General features: G+C 36.6%; 2 pseudogenes; one reads left to right on the top strand and one right to left on the bottom strand.

Annotated features, from left to right (window-relative positions):
• The first annotated feature begins 17,243 nt into the window (after nt 1-17,243).
• LOC149235625 (asparagine synthetase [glutamine-hydrolyzing] pseudogene) lies at nt 17,244-17,852 on the top strand (annotated as a pseudogene).
• Nucleotides 17,853-24,725: 6,873 nt separating this feature from the next.
• On the bottom strand, nt 24,726-25,337 carry LOC149235626 (U2 small nuclear ribonucleoprotein A' pseudogene; annotated as a pseudogene).
• Between the last annotated feature and the right edge of the window lie 304 nt (nt 25,338-25,641).

The following is a 25,641-nucleotide window of genomic DNA, read 5'->3' on the forward strand; positions in this document are numbered from 1 at the left end:
ACTCTGAAGTTTGGGGTGAGACCAACTCCGCAACCTCCCCTTGATGATTCTTGGTCACGTGCTAATTCCAAGATTGGTACTATGCCATGATGTCCCAAACTATTTGATGTTGTCTTCCTGATAGTCGACTCTTGCATCCATAGCTTCTAGATATACGGTCTTGGAACCTGTGTCCATCTCGTCTTGAATCATGTGCAACATGGTGTAGACAATGACAAGACCACCATTGTGCTTTTGCATGTTTGGTGTGTTTAGCTCCAAGTTGTCCCTGGTGGCCTCTCATCTTAGCTTCTCCATGTACCTGTTGACCTCTAACTAGAATTAGTTCTTGTACTTCGATTTGGTGAGGGAACCTGCATCTGTTCACTCTCTTCCTTAGCTACTAGATTTTCTGGCTCATCAACCTGTATTGGCACTATTTTTCTATGTCATTGCATGTTTCCTTTGTTATTCTTATTGTTTCTACTTTTTTTTTCCTATTCTTTCCTTCTCGGCTCCCATTCTTCATTTGGTTCTTGTTCTTCTTGTTGCGATCTCAGTTCTACTACCTGCAAGATCTAGTATTCTCTCTTCCTCTACTTTGTTGTCTATGTCCTCTACCTCCTTTTTCTTCTACTATCAAAGTTGCTTGCATGAATATTGAATGTGATTTCGCTCTCCAACTTTGTCCTCCTTTCACTATGTCAGCAATTTCCTCTTTCCCTAATCTTGTACTTCATTGCTGGCTTTTGTCACTGCTAGTGGTCTTGTTGCCATGTTAGTGTTGTAAATAGTTGGGAATCTGCATATATTGGCAAGTAAATTAGCATTTTCTCAATGTCTTCCCTAGTACTTCTTTCAGTGGTCTCCCTTGAAGCAGCTCTCTTTAGCTCCATGGTACACTGACTAATGGAAAGAAGTGCTTCATGAGTGTGGTGCCTATGGCACAGAAAAGACACTCATGGAAACACAACATTAGCTCTTACAAATCTAACTTCACAGAATGATTAATAAGCAACAAGGGCATCTGATGAGAGGAATTACACAATTTTTGCTGACAAGGGTGACTGGCTAACTTTGGGAACTATGCATTGTGCAATCCTAGTGGTTAGTGTGGAAGCTCTATGACTGGAATTAAGCAATGCACAGTTTAGTGTGGTTCAGTGCCTTGGAGAGACTACACATTGCGTAGTCTCAGTGACCAAGCTGGGAGACTGGCTCCTGGAACTATATAGTGTGCAGTTGGAGCTAGCCCAAAATAGACTCTGCATAATTCAAGAAGCCAAGGGAGAGGCATTGAGCTCCCAGATTGTGAATTGCATCCGATGAAGTGTGAGATCCGGGTAGGGGAAGCTCAGATATGTGCATGGGGAGTGTGAAATCAAAAATATATGAAGGAGTATGTAAGGATGAGTGCAAATATGACTAAATGTATATGTATGCATGTAAAACCAAGTGAAAAAATGGATCAAACTAAAGGAACATGAGGCATGTGAAGGGAGTTGATGCACACGACCATTGGTGAAAAAATGCGAAAACTCATGCGATGCTTGGGGAAGGAAATATATAACTTGAAAAAACACTTCTACAAGATAAAAGACCATCGATCGTTCGAAAAAATGAGTGAAACAAAACTCTCACAACTTAAACAAAAGAAAGTGATAGAAAAAGAAGCAAAAGGTGATAAAAGAAAAACTCACCCCTAAAAGTGATTCCAATGCCCTAAATGCTCCTTGATCTCCTAGGCAAGCTATAGATTTATGATCGAATGTATAAGTGAGCTCTAGAGGCGTCCATTACATATATTTGAGCAAAATAGAGTTCAAGATGTGTATTCTTGAGATAAAGGACAAGAATGACGCTTGGCAGAAACTTTCAAAGATGGCAATGTGTCACCTTCTGGAAACTAATAATAGATCCCTACTTCCTAGGGATGCTTTTCCTCTTACATTCTTGATTTTCGGGGAAATTTCCATGCACTGCCTGGAAAGATTGTGTAGTTCTCGGAAAGGAATGGGAAACTCTTTGGTTCATGCACTACGTAGTTTCGGAGCACAATAGGTTCTTCAAAAATTTTGGGCTGAGTGGCTTTGGGCTACCTCTCAGGCTCTCCGCAGTTTCCCAGTTGAAGACAAGTTGCTAACTGGGTCTGTGCAATATTGGATTTGAAGCTCACCATGGGATTGAACGACACATTTCTTGAGGGCAAGGTTAGCTGCCTTTAGGATTGCGTAGATCACCAAGGCAGGCCTAGAACCAAATTGCAACCAAGCGGGGAGGTCATCTTGTGGTTAGATATCAAAGCTAGTAAGCAAACACAAGTTGTAAAGAAAAATATAAAACTCAAATTAGAGCACAAGTACTTGGTCATTGTAAGATAAGTTGTTGGGATTTTAGTAGGCAGGCTCGAAAATGAAGCTTAGGAAAAATTTTGGAGGGTGGTTGTAGCCGTTACAACATATTCAAAACATGATTGGAGCCATGAATAAGATTTGTCATAAAACCATGCTTACAACCATCATATAACCAATAGAATAACAATGATATAACAACCAGTAAAGCCACATAATAGCAAGTACATTTACACATAGAACACAAGAGGAAAAGAGATATTATTAACATATGCAAAATCCAACCAAGTCAGAGACTTCCATGTACCACCTGACCATAGATTGGGCTGAACCAATTATTTCTTTCAACCAATCACCCTCATGCCACACTCCAAGCATGAATGTGGGACTCAAAACAAAATGATTAAAGCTTCCTTAGGATTTACCGTATATCCACCAAGGGATTCCTAGGCTCGAAACCCCCATAAATAAAACCAATATTTACCACAATCACCTCTGGATCACTAGGCCCTAAACAAGAATGGATTCCTCTAGATCTCTCCACCTAAACCGTGAGTAATTTTTTGGTCTCCCCCTCTTGGATTTACCATGCATCCCACCATTACTAGTGAAGGGATTCTTAGGCCTACACAGTCTCCACCCTCTAGGCTTTACTGTGTATCCCTCCATTACCAGTCATGTGATTTCTAGGCCCAACAAAGACTATTCACAATCACGATTTAGCGCATATCCCACCAAGGGATTCCTAGGCCTTGTGATTAATCCTGAGATCACCCCACTCAATTTTCAATCCATCTAGAAATCCAGCTCAACCAAACCAAGAGAAGCCATCACACCATGGCTATCCAAAAATGGCAAGGCAAGGCTAAAAAACATTGTCACACCTGGAAAGACCCATTCCAATGACACCAAGAGAACCAAAAATACACATGCATGTACCATGCATGCCATAACTATCAAGGAAACCATACATGCAACTCAATACCTGCAAGTAATTTCGTTGTCACTTGATCCCGAACTTCCTTGCTTTATCATTGCTTCCCTTTGTTTTCTTTTCCTTCATTTTCCTTCTTTCCTCCAATTCTAGAGTGCTCCAAGAATACTATAATTGTCCAAGAGTATGAGAGAGTAGAGAGAATAGAGGGACAGCTCCAGAACTAAACTAACAAAAAGGTTGTGAACTGATCTTCATAAGCCTTTTTATTAATGAGGCCTCTATTTTATTCAATTTCCATTATTTTTCTTCATTTTTCTCCTCACATGAAACTTGTGACATTTCACCTTCCTTTTCCCCTATTTTCCATTTTTTTCATAAATAAAATGCCAATTAATGCCACTTTTCCTTTTCAAATCCTTTTCCTTTGCCTTTTCTAGTTTCCTTAGCCATAATAAACCAAATGAACACCGACACTAGGATTTGTTTCCCAAAATTCAACTTGGAATGCATGCATCATGACCTTGGTCTCATTTTTTTCCTTTTAATAACTTTGTTACATGAATTTTTTATCAGGGTTGTTACAACGATGCAAATGGATGGAGGATCCAATTATGGAAACAACTAGACATTTTAGATGGCAATCTGGAGTTCATAGTAGTGGAAAACAATTATTGTTTTCCTTGTCGAAGTATTATACGACCAAACAACACCATTTCACAATTCTTCCATCCTCGATTCTTCTTTTTATTGTAGTTCTCTTTCACTTTGGTTGTTGTTTACCTTTAGTCACTAATTATTTCTAGTTTTAGCTTCCTCAACATGCTACATTCTCCTTAGTTAGTTGGAATTGACTATCCTTGTTTCTTTCCCTTCTCTAGTTTGTTACTTTTCAATTCATCTTCTTATTCTTGGTTTCCTTTTCTTTTTTCTTAAATATTCATAACATTTGGATCTCCATCATATGCCTTATGTTCTTAGATTTGTAGACATTTTCCCTTGTATATTTTCATGCTTGGAAATATACTTAAGATAGAGTCCATGGTCATGGACCTCTTAATAGCTTTCACCTCTTCCTTCTTTGCATATCATTATCCTTTTTTCTATTTCATAATTGTGTAGGACACAAATCTATTATTTTTTCCCGAGATTCTGAATACAAATCTAGTCCCTTCACAATGTATGCTAGTTTGTCATAGATGTACTACTATCTACTGATTTTTTTTCCTTTTGTAGCTTGGAAATTGATCTTCTTCAACTCTTTCTTAATATTCTTCTTTGTATCTCCCTTCCCTTTTCTACACTATCCTTTATTTCTATTTCTTGGAAGTCAGGGTTGGACAAAGCCCAAGAGTGGGAAGTTAGAGAAACTATTGTTTTTTTTCAAGGTGGAAAGTAGAGGTGTAATTTTTCCCCTAGTAATTTTATCGTTCATCCTACTTTTAAATGGTTTATTGGATCCCTATTCATATTTATCTTTCAGTTCTCTCTGCATCATCAGAGAATAGTCATGCCTTGAGGAAAATAAGGATGAAACATAAAGGATCTCCACAATAGCACAAAACCATCCTCCTCCATGGCTCAAGTTGCTATAAAGAACTTAGCTTAGGCTTATATATAGAATACTCCTCCAACAATTCAATAAGAAATTAAAAATACTAAAATGGATGCCAAGATAGAATGAAAATTCATCTCAAATGAAGAATTATTAAAGTAGGTTGGCAATTGGATTCTAGACATGGGCATAAAAGGACTAGGAACAATAAATGCATGCATATAGTAGACTTTTACTAGAAAATAAAGACAACTATTGGAAAGGTGTGAGTGTAAATATTATAGGAACAATAAGAATTTATTCTTTGTCTAGACGAGACTTACAAACAAATCAGGAAGTTAGATACTGATATGATAAATATGGTTAGGAAATTAGAAAATATGGAGTATATAGATGTCAGGCCAGGTATTGGTAACTCCATGAATTGATGCTTTTCATTAAGAGAATACGTAAATATATGCAAGGAGAGGCAGACTATTGGGATTCATATTTTAATTTCTCTTCATCTTCTTTATTTTTTTATTTACAATCTTTACACTAATCTCCCAATCCCTTAGGATTAGGTGTCAACATCCCCCCTTTGATTCGAAGGGATGTTGGTGAGTCCAAGCATCATTCTAAATAATTCAAACTTTTCTCTTCAAAGCACTTTGGTGAAGATGTCTACAATCTGCTCATTTCTAGAAGAAGGGTGAAGGTGAATAGTATTTTCCACAACATGATGTCAAATCAGATGATACTTTGTATTGATGTGCTTTTTTCGTTCATGGAAATTTGGGTCCTTGGCCAAATTTATTTGAAAAGTGTTTTCAATCAAAAGTGGAGTTGAATTCACTTATTTCTCCTGCAAATCTTCCAGAATTTTCCTAATCCACACAATTTTTTTCATTGGTTCTATAGTTTTCATATATTTAGCCTTAGTTATGGAATCTATTGGAATTGACTACTTGTGTGACTTCTAGGAGACAACTCTTGATCCAAGACTCATAACACAACCTAAAGTAGATGGTCAATTTCTCTATTTCCATCAAAATTTGAATCAAAGTGTCAAATAAAGCTAAAGTCATCTACCTGTGTATACTTGAGTCCAAAGTCTAAAGTCCCATTCAAGTAATTTAAAACTCTTTTTGTAGCAGACCATTGACCCTCACAAGGAATTTACATAAACCTAGAGAGGATTCCAATAGAAAATGAAATTCCCAGTCTGGTAGTAGTCAGGGAGTTGAGACGTTCTATGAGTTGTATGTACTTTGTTGCATCGTAAAATTTTGTTCCTTCAGTGGATGTGGCCTTTAAATTAAATTCCATTGGAGTATTCAAAGGATTTCACTCAACCATGCCAAGTTTTTTCAATAGATCTCTAATGTACTTCGTTTGACAGAGGAATATAAAATTTGGATGTTGGGTTACTTCAATACGAAGATAATAATGAAAATATACCAATTTTTTCATTTCAAACCTTTCCTTGGTTATTTCTTTATGGATGCACAATAATTGTCATTGTTCCATATCATCATAAGATCATCTACATACACCACAAGCTATATAATTGTTTTTCCAACTTTCTTGAATAACAAATTTGCATCATTAAGATCATAGTGTTTGAAATTGAGTTCCAGATGACTCTCATTCAATTTCTCATACTAGGCTCGCACTTCTTTCTTGAGGCCATACAAATATTTTAAAAGTTTACATACTTTGTGCTCTTATCCCTTCACAACATATCCTTCCTTTTGAGACATAAATACATTGTCTTTTATATATCCATTCAAGAAAATAGTTTTTACATTCATTTGATGGAATTTACAAGCATTTTGAGCTGCCAAGACAAAGATAGTCCATATGGTGACCCATTTTTCCATGGGGGAGAAAGTCTCCTCATAATAAACCCCTTCCTTTTGTGCAAAACCTTTTTCCAAGATCCTAACTTTATGCTTGTCAAGTGAGCTGTATGCTTTATAATTTTTCTTGAAGACCCACTTGTAGCCTATCAGTTTAGTTCCATGTGGAGGAACAAATATATTCTAGGTGTCATTCTTTATCAAAGCATAAAATTATTTCCTTCCTTGCTTCTTTCCATTAATCATGAGAAGTGGCCTATTTGAAGGAATTTGGTCTAAAATATGTAGACACATTTAGTTCACATCGTAAGGAACATCCATATCAACAAGTGAAACAAAATCATCTACATCATCTTCTTTCTATCTAGTAGAGCTTCTTATTCATGTCTTTCCAACCTCATCAGGATGAACACTTTCAAGTATCTTTTTCATCCAGTTGGGAGGACCTTCTTAGATTTCCTAAGCTACTCAGTTCAATGAGATGGGGTTGAATCAAGATCTAGCCTCCCAAGTCTCTCAATCACGTCACTCAAAGTGTCTTTCTTATAAGTGGTTGGAGCTTCATGAGGAGGAGAGAGTGTTTCAGAAGGATATTCCACATATTGATCTAGTATAGCGATCCCACCTTCACGATGTGGAATCTCATTATCAAATTCCTCAAATGATTTCACATTTCTAAATCTATCCAAGCAATCAAGTTGTTGCTCAACAATGTTGTTAATCTTGGAATATTCAAGAAATATTACATCTCTAGATATTATAAACTTCTTATTTACTTCATCATAGAGGCGGTATGGTTTGGAGGTATTCGAGTACCTCAAGAAGATACATTTTAGTTCCTTACACTGAGTTTGTTTCTTTATTTTTTGTGAAACCATCTCACAAAAAGATGGAAAATATAGATCAACGACTTAGAAATCAACCTCTTCGAGGGGGAAACCTCCTTTACATTACACAAATGAACAATTCTTGGATGATACAAATGAAAAAACCTCCTTTCTATATATAGGAGTCTAAGGGGTCACAATATAATCAAAGCTGACACAACAATAATAATATAAGGGCACAAAAATAACAATAGTGGGCTTCTTTGGGGCACAATAATAACAATATGGGGACAATAGGGGCACAACAATAACAATAAGCAGTACAATGACAATAGAAATGGGGTAATCACTAGTATTATAGGGACCTAACATGCCCCTCTCCTTCAAAAAATTGTTGTCCTCAATGCTTGAGTAGTTATGGATGCTTTTGTATAAAATTCTCATCCTCCCATGTGGATTTTTTAGCAGGTAAGTTCTTCCACTTGATGAGATACTATGAAATTGATCGATTTCATATTTGTCAAGTTCTTGTTTATGTGACTGCTTCAGGTTCCAATATGATTTTTTCTTCCTCATCAGGTTCTGGAAATATTGTTTGAACTAGGAGCTTGTCCCTATAACCTTCTTTAAGCATGAAACATGGAAAATTGGGTGCACTCGGGAAGCTACAGGAAGCTCCAATTTGTATGCCATAGTACCTATCTTTTTCAACACCTTGTATGAACCATAATACATTTGTGATAATTTATTATCCTTCTTAGCTTCCTTGAGGGACATTTCTTTATATGGCTATAGTCATAGGAATACCCAATCACCTACATCAAAAGTTCTATCGATATGATGTTGATATGTCTCTTGTTTCATTCTATTATGTGCAAAAGTGAGGTTATCCTTTAAGAGTTGGAGAACTTTTTGTTGATGCTCGGTGTGATCTTCCACTGCTTGAACCTTATAATTTTCTCTTAAATATGATGTGATGGATAGTGGATGATATCCATAAAGTGCCATAAATGGGGTCATTTTTTCTATAGTATGGAAGGATTTATTATACCAGCATTCAGCCAGAGGAAACCTTTTGACCCATTGTGTATGTTAATCAGATACAAAGAAACGAACATATCCTTCCAAACATTTGTTTACTATCTCAATTTTCCTATTACATTGAGGATGATAGGATGAGCTATGAGCTAAATGAGTACCAAGACAAGAAAATAATTCTATCCAAAAATTTCTAGTGAAAATGGGATCTCTGTCACTTACAATAATATTTGGGTTTCTATGTAGCTTTTGAATTGTTTCCATAAATGCAGTAGAAACTATACTCACTTTAAATGGATGAGATAATGGAAAAAACTATGCATACTTGGTAAGTCTGTCAACTACCACCATGATAACACTGTTTCCTTCAGACTTGGGTTAACCTGTGATAAAATCCATTGAAACCTTGTCCCAATGTTGGCTTGGAATGGATAAAGGTTGTAATAGACCTAGGGTCTTAATTGTTTCAACTTTCTTTTGTTGGCAAACCAAAAATTTTGCCACAAACTTTTGAATATCCGATTTAAGGCCATCCCAAAAAAATTCCTTCTTAACCCTGTGGTAAGTTTTTAGAAATCTTGAGTGCCCTCCTAAGGGAGAGGTGTGAAATTCCATAAGAATCTTTTGTTTGAGATGGGAATTCTTACAGAGGTATAAGCGGCCTTTGCACCATAACGAATCACTTTTCCAACTAAATGTATCAGATGTACTGGGATATTGTTGTAAATTTTGAATGAGTGCCCACACTTCTTCATGATTCTTCCATTCATCCCTTGCTTCGTTTACCCAATCTGGTTGGATAATAGAAATGGTGCAAAGAAATGCTTAGACATCCTCGTCCTTTCTTGAGAGTGCATCTGCCACAACATTTTGCTTCCCTTTTTTGTAGATGATTTCAAAGTCATAACTCAACATCTTTGTGACCCATTTTCGCTGCTCTTCCAAAGATAATCTTTGTTCTAAGAAGTATTTAAATCTATCATGATCTGTTTTTACCTTGAAGTGTCTTCCCATTAGGTAGGGTTTCCATTTCTTAAGTGAATGTAATATTGCCAACATTTCTTTCTCATAAATATCTTTGTGTAAATACTTTCCTTTGATTGTACAACTTTCAAAAGAAATGGGTCTTTCTTCTTTCATTAAAAAAAAACCAATTCCATTTCCTAAGGAATCACATTCCACAATAAAGGTTTTTGTGAAGTCTGGCGTAGCTAAGACCGGTGCTTGGCACATTGCCTCTATAAAATGTTCAAAGGCCTTCACTGCTTCTGGAGTCCATGAAAAAGCACCCTTCTTCAATAATGTTGTTAGAGGCATAGCTATTCTCCCATAAGTATTAACAAACTTGCGATAATACCTTGTCAACCCAAGAAATCCTCGCAAATGCTTTATGGATGTGGGGATTTCCATTCCTTAATGGTTTTAATTTTGCTAGGGTCTACCTTAACACCTTCATGAGATACAATAAGACCTAGATATTCCATTTCTTGTACTCCAAAGAAACATTTGGAGCTTTTTTCATATAATTGTTTCTCCTCCAATAATTTTAGCACCCTATCCACATGTTGAACATGATCCTTCCAAGACTTGTTGTAGATTAGTATATCATCAAAAAATACTAACACAAATTTTCTAAAGAAGGGTTTGAAAATGGAATTCATCAAACCTTGAAATGTAGAAGGTCCATTGGAAAGGCCAAAAGGCATGACCAATAATTCATAATGACCCTCATGAGTTCTAAATGTTGTTTTCAGAATGTCTTCAGTCTTCATTCTGATTTGATGATATCCTGAATGAAGATCCAACTTGGCGAAGTAAATTAATCCATGCAATTCATCCAATAATTCATAAATGACAGGAATGGGAAATTTATCTTTAATAGTGAGCTTGTTGAGCTCCCTATAATCCGAACATATGCGCCATGATCCATCCTTATTGTGAACCAATACTACTGGAGTAGAGAAAGAACTTTGACTCCGTTGAATTATACCAGCCTCTAACATTTATGCAACCATACATTCAATTTTACTCTTTTGGGCATAGGGATATCTGTAAGGCATGATGTTTGGAGGAACACTTCCTGGAATCAAATGAATAGCATGATCATGATCACGAATAGGTGGGAGGCCTTTGGGAGTCTCAAATACCTTGGAATGATTGTCCAAGGCTTTTTGGAGATCTAGAAAAATAGATGATTTTAGTGTGGGAACCTCTAGTGAACATAATTGTGCAATTGTGCCTTGTTGTTCTTTCTTTAGAATCTTTTTTCATTCTGTTAGAGTTGATTATCTCTCTCAGTTTCCTTGCGATACCCCTTAATTCAACTTCCATTCCTTCAGAAGAAAATTTCATGAAAAGTTCTTGAAAAGTAAAAGCTATTGTACCCAAGGATTGTAGCCATTGGACTCCTAGTACAATGTCAACACCACTCATTGGAATGGAAAGCATTGGGCTATTCAATACATATTATCCCATGGATAGCTTGATATTATGGCACTTTCTAGAGAAATTTATGGTTCCTCCACTTACAATCATCACATGACACTCTGGTGTTGGATATAGGAAGCAATTCAATTCCTTGGATATCCTACAATGAATAAAACTATGGGTACTACCTGAATCAATCAACGCTATTACATTTTTCTTCTTGATATGTCCTTCTATCTTGATAGTTTGAGGAGTGGTAATTTCGGCCAACGCATTACAAGATATGGTTGGATTCATTTCTTCTTTCTCTAGGGTTTGTTCTTGGTGTGTGTATATCCTATTCTTTTGACGTTTATTGTTCCTTTTCTTCCTCCTCTTCACAATCTATGTAAAATAATTTCTTTTCACCACACTTATGACCTTTAGTGTATTTGTTATTACCACTGTAACAAAGCCCTTTTGCTATTTTTTCTTCCAATTGTTGTGGTTTCAACCTTGTAGGTTGTGGAAGGCTAATGGCAACAACACTTCCATCTTTATGGTTGTGATTGGTAGGCTTCCTCGTTACCATAATTTTTCTTTCCATTTTTCTTGCCAACCTGAATACCTTCTCAAATGAATCAGGTTCCCAAAGGCGAACCTCATGTTGGATGTTATACTTTAGATTCCCTATGAACACATCAATCCTATGCTCCTATGGAATATATTTTACCCTTATATTCAATTTTTGGAAGTCCTCAATGTGCTCCATCATTGAACCCTTTTGTTTGAGATTTATCAATTGGATAAAAAAAGTGTTGCTTTTTTTATCCTCATAATGTGCTATCATTTCATCCGTAAAAGTTACCCAAGTTACAATTTGTTTATGAGAGAAAAGCCATCAATACCATACAAACTGATTTGGTTCCAAATATAAATTTTCAATGCGTACCTTTTGTGTGTTTTGTACATTATGGAGATCGAAATGTTGCTCCATCTGTAGTATCCATGTTATGAGATCCTTGCCATCAAACTTCCTCATATAGATCTTTGGAACATGATGAGTCTTTGATCTATCGCTAGAGTCTATGAAATTATGATTAACATTTATTTTTTTCTCATCACGAGTTTCCTTTACTACCCTTTCACCATTAGCAAGCATTTCTTATAGAAACTTTGTCAAATTTGTCTTCAATTCTTCCATGTTGCCTTTAAGTTTTTCTTCTAAACCATCCATCTTAGCTTCCACGCCTTTCTTTAAACCATACATATTAGCTTCCACACCATCCATATTAGCTTCCATGTCATTCATCTTAGATTCTATGCCTTTCTTTAAACTATCCATCTTAGCTTCCGTTACTTTTTGTGAGAGTGAATTTTATTGCACTTGGTCTCATAATTTTGATATATCATGTTGCATTTCTTCCCCTTCTTCATGAGTCATGCTAGAGCTTTCAGGTTTCTTACTAGGTGTTTCCATTTTCTCTATTCAAGGCATAAATTAATGGTAATTATGCTTCACAATTCCCTTTGAATTCCTTCAAACTAATTTTTTAAACCAAACTTATGCAAAATTTTAAAAAAACTACACACTTTTTTTCACTTTGTAGGAGCTCGATATTATATCTGATGTATCTATGAAATTCTGGATCTCCAAGGTCTGAAATTGTGAAGTGTGGTAGCCCTATAGGCGCTTTCTAATGCCACCAGTTTGATCGATATTGGATTCTCCAAGAAAGTGTTATGGCCAATCTCTCAAGATGACCTAATTATACACTTTTTCAATAGAGAAAACTTCTATGAAGTTTCATGTCTCATTGTTTCAACCGTCAGACCTGCAAATGATACAAAGAGAACTAAATTTCGTCCTCTTTCTATAAACTCTTACGAAATTGCAATCTGATACTCAGAAAGAAAGTTACGATGATTTTCCCAAGGTCATATTTTTGGGATGTAATTCGGGAGCCTGCAAACACCCTAACTTCCTTGGATCATATCTCCGAAAATATAGTGATACAAGATCTGAAATTTATAGCCGAGGATCATTGATATTTAGGTTCAAATGGGTTTTTTTTTTATCATTTGAAACATCACAGAAAAAAGGTTATAGTGAAAACTCCACAATGTCTTGTTTTGTAGCATCAAAACACTAGAATCCAAACCTATCATACCAAATGTTATGAAACCAGCTCACAAAAGGATAGAAGAGATAGATCAATGACTTAGAAATCAGCCTCTTCAAGGGTGAAACCTCCTTTACATTACACAAATGAACAATTCTTCGATGACACAAATGACAAAACCTCCTTTCTATATATAGGAGTCTAAGGGGTCACAATATGATCAAAGCCAACATAACAATAATAATATAAGGGCACAAAAATAACAATAGTGGGTTTCTATGGTGTACAATAATAACAACATGGGGACAATAGGTGCACAACAATAAAAATAAGGGCTACAATGACAATAGTAATGGGGGAACCACTAGTATTATAGGGACCTAACACTATTCCTTGGGTATCAAGGCATAACAAGTGGAACCAAAAACCATGAGATGTCTCACCAAAGGAATGTGGCCATACCACATTTCATAGGGAGACTTTTTTTTGAGAGCATGAAATGGACACCTATTCTTAATATACAAAACACATAGAACTACATCATCCCAAAACATCAGCTTTACATTTTTGAAAAACATCATTGAACGTACCATATTTAAGATCGTCCTGTTCATTATTTCAACAACATCGTTATGTTGGGTATTATAAGGCACTTTTGTTTAATGTTTTATCCCATGCCTTGCGAAGATAGCTTTAAAATTTATTTGAACTATATTATTTTCCATTATAGTTACGAATATAGCCAATATGAGATTGTTTATCATCTTCAATCCATGCATGAATTTTTTTTGAAACTTTCAAAAGCTTTAGATTTATTCTTCAATAGATATACCCATCACATTCTGGTGTAGTCATCAATAAATGTCAACATGTATTTATTACCATTTTCAAAATAAACGTACATGGGGCCATATAAGTCGTAATGAATGAGTTCAAGATTTCTATGTTCTCTAGAATGAGAATCATGAAAATACTGTCTGTTGCGTTTTCCTAAGATACAAGCGTCACATTGCTTAAGTCTCATAGGAATGGTAGGTAAACCAATAAAACCATTTCTCTTCAGTAAATGCAAATTGTCATAATTCATATGTCCAAATCTAGCATGCCATAAGACACTAGATGGTAGTGTACCTTCATCAAGTTGAGAACTAAATGTAAATATTTGTACATGAGCATAGGTTCCTTGCAGCTTCAAAAGTATTTCTTCTTCTATCCCAATCATTATAAGTGTCTTTTCTAATTCTTTTTTGACCTCAACCTCACCATCAAACATATGTATGGAGTGTCCTTGCTGACGGATGTGAACCAAAGTCAATAAGTTTCTCTGCAACTCTATAAGGTATAAAAAATCATGTAGAAGAAAGTATGGGACGCTAGGAAATTTGAGTTTGATGGTGCCAAGCCTTGATGGGTTGAGTTTTGACTTATTTACAAAGTAGATTTCTCGATCAACATTGCCAATGAATATTTCAAAGAAAAATCTTCTAAAATTCATGTGGTAAGCTGCTCCTGTATCAAGTAATCGTGCATATTTCAATGAAGGAAGTGACACATTAAATAAGTAGTTACTTCAATATTGCAATGTGTCACAATATAATAAGTAGATTTGGATGCTTTACATTTCCCTTTATCTAATGATTTTCCTTTCTCTTAATCCATTTCCTGTCTAATCGTGTCCCATGAGAGCTTATATGTGGAAGCATCATGTCCATTTCTATTGTACCATATTCAATGAATATTAGGTCTTTCTCCCACCCGCCTCTATTATTCTTCCTTCCAAATCCTCTCCAGCCACCTCTTCCTCTAAAACAATCATGTGTCTGATTCCTATCTTTCTATGCAATGCACACAACTTGTTTAGGGGACTGATCAATTGTCTTATTCTTCCCAAAATATTTCTCTCTTTCATCAAAATTCTCCACAAGAGAGTCAAAGGAAATATCCTTAAGTTTTCCACTAGCTTATAATGACTCAAGATAATGGGATTAAGTGGGATACAGTGACTTGACAAAAGTTGTGAGAGGAACATCCATTTTAACACCACTGGATTCTATATAATGTGTTATCACTGAAAATTATGTTGCCAAAATTTTTTAGCCTAGCTTAGGGACACGGTGTTTTTGCAGCGCATGAATCCTCTTTTAATAGTTTCGCAGCGCAACATGCTTCAAGTGATTCCGTAGCGCGCTACGAAATTAGGGATTTGCTTGGGTTTTCAGTAGAAGGTTCATATACTAAATTTAGATGATGAGCAGAGTGATGCAAAGGCCCAAAAGGGAATGCAGTGGTAATGTATAAAGTTGGTGTATTCCATTACTTTGGTTTGAAGGGGGTTCCCAGTGACCATGCGAAAGCATTATCATGGTTTCTTAAAGCGGTTGAGAAAGGAGAATATTTTGCTAATGTACATGTGATGGGTGTTAATCAGTTATTAGAATGGGCTCTGGACACAGCATGGCATGTGGCAAGTAGTATATTCACCTCGACTACTCCTGTACCTTACACCCAAATGACAAGCCAGCGTGAAGCTTTTGTAATTGGCAAACAAAGGAAAATGTCGGTCGTTATGAACTTCAAGAGAAATCCAGATCCTTTGCTCCTCCCTGCACCGAAAAAATGATTTGAGTGGATTGATTGTGTATAAAGCTGATAGTTAAATTGAAGTATACTTGTATTGGTTTAATGTTCTCATTAGCAGTTGCAAAACAGTGTCTATGGTTTAGTGGCCAATCTTCTGGGTAAATCAAATAAGAGTTTGTGCAGTCTTCAATAGATTATTCCCTTCTGTTGGGTGATAATGATATAAGAGGGAAGTCTCATATTAAAGAAGTGACTGGTGAAGAAGCAGATGCTTTCAGAGGAAGACTCATTCGTAGGCTTACATCTGTCATTGTGCACCATGTACCAACATTTTGGAGATCAGCTCTTTCGTTATTCAATGGGAAGTTTGCTAAGGTAGGTTCAACAAATGGCGCTCTTGGTTCAGTGAAACATGAAAAGACTGCTAGACAAAATTCCTTTGAAGACGGCCTTAGTGACGTAAAGAATTCAAATCATTCCTTGGAGGAAGTTGCTGGAATGGTACAGGACATTATATCTGTTTATGAAACTAAGGGAAGGACTGCGCACCCTTGAATGCAGTGCAAACATTGTTTGCATTACGAACCGAAGTTATGAAGGTGTTCATATTGAGGCTCTGCTCTTGGATGAAAACGATTACATCAGATATTGTCAATGATGAATATTGGGTGCCAGTATCTATTCTTGAACGCAGTGGATCAGCGTTTGCTATTTCTTCTTTGCCTCTATCCTTTGATGAAATGCTGGTCTCTGCAATGGATGAAATTAGTAAATACCCTGCCTGTTGCATCTGATGTATCTTGTCCACTTAGTTTGAGAATACCATCAGGTTTTTACTGGAGTTGGAGCCCGAGTCAGATCCAGTTTGGCATTATCTTAATATTCAGAACCGCAGAATTCGTGGCCTCTTGGAAGGCTGCACATTTGATCATGAGGCACGAATGGATGCTCTACATTGCCATGTCCGTGAACGTGCGTTATCCTCAGGCTCAGCAAATCTTTCTCTGGCACAGGAAATTGCAAGTGTGGATCCATGCCCACGTAATGTTGAACTTGGTCAAAACATTAAAATTACTCCTGATTTTTATGTGCAGTAGCATGGAGAATGCGCGTAAACTGTTTGACAATATCAGCATTAGAATTTTCTCTTATGGAATGCAGTGATTAAATGCCAAGTGTCAAGTGGTCTTTATAAGGATTTGATTGCCACAAGGCCGCCATTATTAGTGACACCGGGATTGAAATGTGGCAAACGATATTAGCTGTTCGTTCATTAGCTCTGCCACCGACAAAAGACAGAGACACATGGTCGAAATTTGCTTATCGTTGCCGGAAAGGTGTTCGTATTATTTAAGGTAATTCCGCCTTGATCAGATTGTCGCAGTATGATCCTGAATTACTACTCCAAATACAAACTGGTAACTGTTAGTGTGTTTGAGACCTATTGTGCATATCTGGAACGAGAAGTCGCTTTGGGAGGAGGTTATAAAATTGAGAGAATCAGAATCGCGTGGGAATACTTCAAAGAGGAGCTACATCGTGAAACATGTCAAAAGATAAAGTCTCTTCATCTATATGACTGCCTAAGAACTAATAAGTAAGCAGCAGCATGGGTGTTGAGGCTCGTGTGCCGTTTCTAGATAAGGAGTTTATCAATATTTCCATGGGAATTGATCCAGAGTGGAAAATGGTGCGGCCTGATCTTGGGCGCATTGAGAAGTGGATCCTTCGCAAGGCATTTGACGACGTGGAGAATCCTTATCTACCAAAGCATATTTTGTACAGGCAAAAAGAGCAATTCAGCGATGGTGTTGGTTATAGTTGGATTGATGGTTTGAAAGAGCATGCTGCAAATCATGTTACCAATATGATGATGGCAAATGCAAAGTACATTTACCCTGAGAATACACCCACGAAAAAGGAGGCATACTACTACAGGATGATATTTGAAAGATTCTTTCCTCAGAATGCTGCACGCTTGACTGTACCTGGAGGCCCTAGTGTGGTTTGCAGCGCTGCCAAAGCTTTAGAATGGGATGCTGCATGGCCTAGGAACCCCGATCCTTCTAGCAGGGTTGTTTTAGGTGTTCATGTGGATGCTTACAAAGAAAATGCAGATATCGGCAGTGGCAATGGCGACGGGGAAGTATCAGCAGATTTTTCAATTAAAAAGCCAAAATTTCTAGATGGTGGTGTGAAAGTTGCAGTTGACGGTTGAGCCATAAGACATCCGTGCTTTTTAAATGTAGCTTTGGCTTAGTATATACTTGTGGAGCTCTTGGATGACTGAGGTTTTCGTATTTTTGCCCAGGCACACCAGGAAAGCAAATGTCAGGATATGATGGATCTGGACCATAAATTCGTTTGAGCGAATGAAGGTGCTTTATCACCGTGTCTCTGAAGGCTATAAAAACTATTTCTGGTGAGTAAGCATATGTAGTTCCACCTGCTTTACCTCCATCAGCAATAAACAAAGGAGTGTATCGGGAAATTGGAGGAATAGAACTATGCATGTCCATGATTGTTAATTCTAAGACTTCTGGGTCTCTTGTGAATGAATTCAAAGAGGATATGGCACGGAAACTGGAATTGCTGTTGATTAGCAAACACTGGTTAATATGCTGAATGTCAGAAACAGAGGAGATACATTACAGATTGAATGCGCTGTTTTGCTAGCCAACACTAGTAATCATATGACAAACAGTACTGCAGAGACAATCATCTCCCTTTTAAATGGACATCAAATTTATCTTCGTGATGCCTTTGGAACTTATCATCTATTGAGCTGGAAGATTTTGCCATCTTCGAATAGGACATGGTTCCAGCAAGCAACATGGTTTAGTGCTCTTTGGTGTTGCTGCAGGTGCAACAGTAATTGCCTCAGTTTTGTTAATATGTTGGTATTGTTGGAAATAAAAGCAAGAAGTACTTGGAAAATACACAGGGTGCAATGTTAGAAGGTTCTGTTTCTACTAATGAACTTCCTGTTGGTCCACTAGATTCTGGTAAAATTGTCACTACCTGCGGTAATGGTAAACCAACCAGTACACAAGCAAAGGTTACAGCAAGAAACGCAGAGCAGCTATTGTGATACTGTGAGCGGGATTTGTGGAAGAGAGACACCTGTCTATCAATATCACCTACAGCACATCAGAAACATGGCAGCATTCCATACCTGGGGTTATTAAAAGAGCTGGGACATGTTGTTGAACTTTCGAAGGATGGTAGGAGACAGGGACCTTAAAAATAGGTGTTTCGATCCTGATGATAAATGATTCATCAGCGCTAACAGGTATCCAAAGTCAGCGTTCCTTGCATCTTTAGCTCAGCCATCTCAGCCTAACTGAAGGAGGACAGCTGTCAAGGATCCAAGAAGAATCAAGCATACGAGGAGAATGGAATTAGTGTTTTAGTTTGATTAGGATTTTGTGTAATTACAGTTCAGCACTTTGTAATTAATGAATTAGTTAAATAGCATGTAGGAGTAGTTAATAGGGCCTTCGAGCTCGCTCTAGAGAGGGAAGAACGTATTCCTATAAATGGATCAAATTAGGATGTAATAGGGGTTGGGAGATTTATGAAAAAACAGAGTTTCATTTTGGCTGATGTAAAAGACTTATTACAGTAATAGAAAAACAGCTGTTGTTTCTTCTCAAGATTCTCAATAGATCATATTGTTCAAATGTATGGTGGTTTATTCTCTTAGTGTTCTTTTTACAGTATTGTTACAGCATAATCACTCAGAATTCATGTTTAATGCTCTGACTTCCTGTATGCTTGGCAATCTGTGGTTTACGTAAAGTATGTTTGAACATCTGATGTAAAGAGCCTTGACTTCCATGAAAAGACAGTGCTTTTGTTTACTGAAATGGGTGAGACTCCATAAGGCCAATGAAGACTAATTTGATATTTGTCCAACCATCTTATTTTTCATGTGTTGTTTAAAAGAGTTAGCCATCTTTTCTTGCCCTTAATGCATATCAAAAATCTGTGAGAGAGCCCTCTCGAACTAAGGAGGCTAAACCTTAGTCTAAAGCCTGGTCTGAAACAGTTTCATGAAATCTTGCTAAGTACCAGCCCTTAGTACACTGATTTTGTGATAACATAATGCATAATGGATCTTATTTCAGAGGCTAAGGCAAGGAGATAATCATACTTTAATTCTAAATTAAATAGTTTGAACATTAATTAGAGAAATTCAATCTCAGCGTGTGAGTCATATAAAAAAATTCATCTTCTGTAAGGCTTCAAAACCATTTGTAAATGACATAATATAATGAATCAACTCTTCATTGACTAATGTTGAAATTAAGGCATAATCCTTGCTGTTCTTGTTCTCCTATATGGCGAGCTCTTTGTCCAAAGTGGGCTTCTAAGGTGGATTATTTGCTTCTACTTCACAAACTCTCCACAACTCATTAAAAATGAGTGTGTGCTTTATCTGCTGGACCATTCCTGGTAGTTATCTTTGCCAGAGAGAACTACTCCAACTACGGAGATGAGTGAATGCATTTCAAGATGAGTTATCTATTGACAATTTTGTGAATGACAACGGTTTCAATCCTTAATCTTTTCCTTTTTGTTCTTGATACCTTTTATTTATATAACAAACTGGTTTAATATAATATGTTCAAATGCCCACACATATGAATATAATTTAGAGAAAATATAATTGAGCTTTATTGTTTAATGAACACCAACTTATGATATCAAAGAATATTAACCAACATATAACACATTCATAATGCACAGACTTCCAAAAAAAATTCAATGCAGAGAATTTAATTCACATTCAACAACTTGACTAACAACATTACAACCATCGCATGAACAGTGCAACTTGCACATAGGGGCTTCACTAGGGGAGCAATACCATACCACGTGTGTTATATTAGGAGATATATATTGAGGAAAAAATGACATAATATATTGGGGGATATATAGGGGGTAAATGGTTTTTATATTGATAGGTATAAAAAAATGGAGCTCAAAATTAACGCAAAAAATATAAAGGGGTATAAAAAATGTTAATCAAAAAAATGGATACCTACAATATCTAGTGAAAGTATGGGTTTTTTAAATTGGGAAGGTGTATTGGGTTCGTATTAGTAGGGGGTTAAATATTGTGATTTTTAGAGGTATTTTCCAAAATGTAGTCAAATTAAGGGTATCGTATAGGATGCCACAAACACACATGATAAGTTAGAGGTTCATTGAGTGAATCCCCCATGAACTCGCATATGACATACAAATTAGATTCACGGCTTGCACCATATGATACCCAGACATGCACAAGAGTCTTCAACAAACACCATTAGCAAACAAACCAATGCACTATATGCAAGCCATGACCATCATAACTAGTGCACAGTCATGATTTCAACCAACATTTCGAACAACGTTGTAGGAGTTTACACCAGTGTTCAGAACTCAATGCAATAGTTAAGACATGGTATTTTATAGTCTTCAATGCACCGTTCCCTCACCATTCCAAAGATACCTCACACATATACCATTAAAAGCAACAATCACGACCCTTTCAATGCAACAAAAAAACCATTTTTCACGTAGGGATTCACGCTTCATGAATCGAAGAAAAGAAAGAGAGATTTTTCATTAATAAATTGATAGAGGATACAAAGAATAATGATAGGGAATAGCGATAGTTTCATCGCTGAATTGGGACATGTAGCTCTGATACCATGTCAGGTGAGGCATTGGTAACTCCACGAAATGATTATTTTCATTAAGAGAATATGTAAATATATATATAAGGTAAGGGAGACAATTGGGATTCATCTTCCAATGTCTCTTCATGTTCTTTATTTTTTTATTTACAATATTTACACTAATTTCCAAATCCCTTAGGATTAGGTGTCAACAATAGACTTAGAAGAGGACACCAATCCACCAATTACAATCCAAGTGAATTCACCCACTAAATAGTTTTCTTTCAATAAATTTTTGTTATGATGTTTCGTAATTTTTGGAAATTAAAGGCTATTAGGACATGTCCTATAGAAGGAAAATTATTCCATAATAGTTTTTATATATAGTATCTTATAACTTTTTTGTTTTAGTTTTAGACTTTTTAAGTGGTCCAAAATAATTATGCTATGTGACTAGCCTATTTTCCCCTATTGAATACTAGTACACATAGAGGACATATCTCATGTTAGTATTTTTGATATGATATTATATAACATACCAAACATACACAAAAAAAGTCAAGGAGGAATATGAAATATCCACCTCAGCTAATAATGGTCATCCTTATCTCAATTGCAAATTCTTCAAATAGGATGGCCTAGTTACAAAGTCAACATTCACTTTGTAGATGGTCCTTGAGATTCAAGGAATATGCAATCAAGATACGTTCAAGTTTTAATAACAAAGATGGACAAAGATGAAAAAATGATAATAAGACCTTTGATCAAAGAATTATAACCATAGAGAAAGAACATATGGCTATGGTAAAAATATCACTAATAAATGGATTAATAAATAGAGATGATATATTGATTCTAAAATCATTAAGACAATTATCTGATGAGGCGTTTTTGAGAAATAAATGGGTTATATTTAAGGAAGCATTGATTTAAGATCCATGGCCTCTGTCCATGTAACACTACATCACCATAACCCAATTTTGTGAATCAATTTATCATTATTCTTGCATAAGTGTACCTGATCTATGATTTTCCAAAATTAAACCCTAGCTTATGGCTAGAATCCTTGTAATTTAGAAATTTGGTATAAACCCTATCATTGAATTTATCAATTATGATGTAGGAAATAGTTGCAGTGCACAATAGAGTTGAGGTTTTGATGCATCATATTAAACTTATGCTTACTAAATCATTCATATGTAACTACTAGGCCATGATTTAGGGTTCATAACAAAATTATCATGTAAATTGTAGCATGGCACATATATTTTCATGCACCCAAATTCACAATGAAAATTACGACTAATTAACCACACCAAGCACATAATCCCTAAAACTAGGGTCTATAGTAAACTTCTCATGATTATTAAACTTGGCACATAAATATATCGCACAAAGGAATACACAAGTATATATTCATAATATCACAACCCAATTAAGGTTACAATATCATAATGCATAAAAAACACACAATTGCTTAGAATCTAGAAATAGGGTTTATAGTAATTAACAACATATTAATCTTATTGCAATATGACATAGAACCATATTACACAAATAAACATATGAATTCATACAAATATATCAAGACACATAAATAAATGCTTAGTACCCTATAACTAGGGTTTCAAGCATAGCACTGTACATAAGCATAAATTAAAATTGCATATAGTAAGAATACATATTTGTATAAAATTCCTATTGGATATAGGTTCTCCACTTTCTGCCCTACCATAGACCATGTGGTTCACAGATTCCAACCACGGGTCACCCCAATCCGAGGCTACAACTCCATAGGAAAGAGTAACCAAAAACATCTATACATCCATGTCCAAGGTTCCAATCCAACAACCATGCTACTCCATGGCTCCATATATCCTCTAGGTCAATCACCAATGTGTCAACCTAACAAAGATGCTACTACAGGGCTCTAAACACCCTCCAAACCAATTACTGAGGTACTAACCCAACAAACATGCTGCTCTAGGGCTCTAGGAACCCTCTACGCCAACATCAACTACCAAGGTGCTAACCCAACAACTATGTTGTTCTAGGTCTATTCAGGAAACATCCACAACTCCTAGTTGGTCCAAAACCCAACCTTAGGGCTCACCAACTAGTTTCTCGAGACTGAAGTCCAAACCATCATCGCCCTCCAAGAAAATTATCATTAGAATGATAATGAATAATGATAATTTTAGTCGTAAGTACACACACAAACACACATAAAGTTTCACACTACATGGGTTCCTGTGTGAAGTGGCGCTCCTCAAGCCATTTGTGTTGGACACCTAATCCTCAATGGGTTAGTGTGGAAGCTGAATAGACAAAAGGAGTCTAAGAGACCTTGGGATGTGGAACCCAATGGTCAAACCATGTACTATAAATTTATATCTCTTGTTAATAAAAATGTATTCTCATGTTTTATCTTTCAGATTATGTTGCTGCCCATGTGTGTTTAACATGGTATCAGAGTAGGCATATTCCTGCCCTGCATAATTACTATGAGCCATTTGTTTTATGGCCTTTATGTGTAGATCATTTCTGCCATCAATTCTGCATTTCATGAATATTTTCTCAGCTAAATTTTAGCTGCAACCTGTTATTTCTCCAGCGCCATTTTTATTCACCTACCTTCTAAAAACACTCCTTGCTCAGACCTGCCATCTCTGCCCTAGCAAAAACGCACCTCTGACTTGTCATTGAATGGCACAATTTCATTTGATTTCTACGCACCGTTACTCCAGTCTTGTGTGTCAGACAACTACGCTGCCCACTGTCCGCTGTCATAACAGTTACATTGTCCGCCTCTTCTAGTTGCAGAAAATGTCAGCGCGAACGTTCCTGGTATCATTTGTCTCTCTGCCTGCCTAATGCCTGGATCTCTGCCCATATACTCTGTTGATTCTCTACCCTGTAATCAATCATAATTCATGTTATTGCATCTGCTATACAAAGGGACCGTTACAAGCCTTCGATTACTGACAGTGCCTAGAATCACTCTCGTTTGAATGACTATGCGTTGAATGTCGTCAAGCCACTGAAGCAATCTTGAATATCCCGCATTTGTGCTCTGCATTGGATACCAAAACACCGTGCTATGAAAGCCAGTGATGAGTTCTGGAGCAATTATTTTTTGTGTGTTGAAGGGGTCATATTTCTTTTGCGTTGAGGCATTGTATTGCAACCTGATGTGTTGAAAAGCTTAAATTATTTGAAGAATGGTGCGTGAACTGTGTTGAAGGTCATCACTGCATTTGGTTGAACCTGGAGGTTAGTCTGTTGGAGTGTGCATTCAAAACCCTATGCGTACGATGATCGAAACTCATTCATTATGTCCATACGCTTTGCTGCAAACAATCTTGTTATGTGCACAATGCACCATATTGTATGAATTGATTTAGACCATGTGTAAGACTGCGTTATGACATGTTATGGTATGCATTGAATGGTGAATGATGCTGATGTTGAAAAAAAAAATCTCTTATACGATTCTTAAAAAAAGGTTCCTTCCTAGCCTCCTCTTCAGCTTCCTTTGATGCAAACAACTTTTCTGCTTCCAACCTCTCCTTCCTCTTTACTTTTCTAAAGTCGAGCAACCGCAGCTTCTTCAACTTGTTAATTACATACAGGCGATAGTTTGGTTTCTTTGTAACTATATTATCCAACAGGCTAAGTGTCTACAAATTCACAAGAGCTGTGAGTGGATCAAGATCCACCAAGTTCACAAGGCGGTTATTTGTAAGAACTAGTGTCTGGAGTTTTGGCAAAAATTCTCCAAGATTGGGGTTGATGCGAGCAATATGATTGTTATTTATTAACAATGTGGTCAGACACTTCAGATAAGGAAAGTTTTCCAGCTTAACAATTTCATTGTCTGAAAGATCTATACTGTCAAATTGGTCCTCTGTTGCTCCCATGTTCTCGATAACTACAATTTTATTGCCACGAAGGTCAAGCTCCTGCTCGCATACTGGATTGAAATATTGTGGACAGCGATAAATGCGTTGAAGTCGAATTCGTGGAGGAATGTTAAGAAATGCATTGAAGCAGTAAGTTATTTACAAGTTGACTGCATTGTATTGGTCATGCATTTAATGTATTGAACAGTGAAGGGGCTCAATTTCCTAATCATGAAAATGGTGGAGTTCCCTCTTTGAAATTGGGTTGAATTCCTTAGTACCATTGGCCGAGTCCATTGACAGAATGAAGACGTGTTCATACATCCTTCTGCTGGCTCGATGTATTGTGGAGAGGGATGAATGAAGAAATAGAGGGACAAGTCCCTGCTTCTCTACTGGCCGAGTGCATGCCTTAAGAGGTCGAGTTCCTGAGTGA

Source organism: Pinus tabuliformis, chromosome 8, assembly GCF_031772625.1.
Source record: "Pinus tabuliformis cultivar Carrire ecotype Pingquan chromosome 8, CPIR1, whole genome shotgun sequence".
Classification (NCBI taxonomy): Eukaryota; Viridiplantae; Streptophyta; class Pinopsida; order Pinales; family Pinaceae; genus Pinus; species Pinus tabuliformis.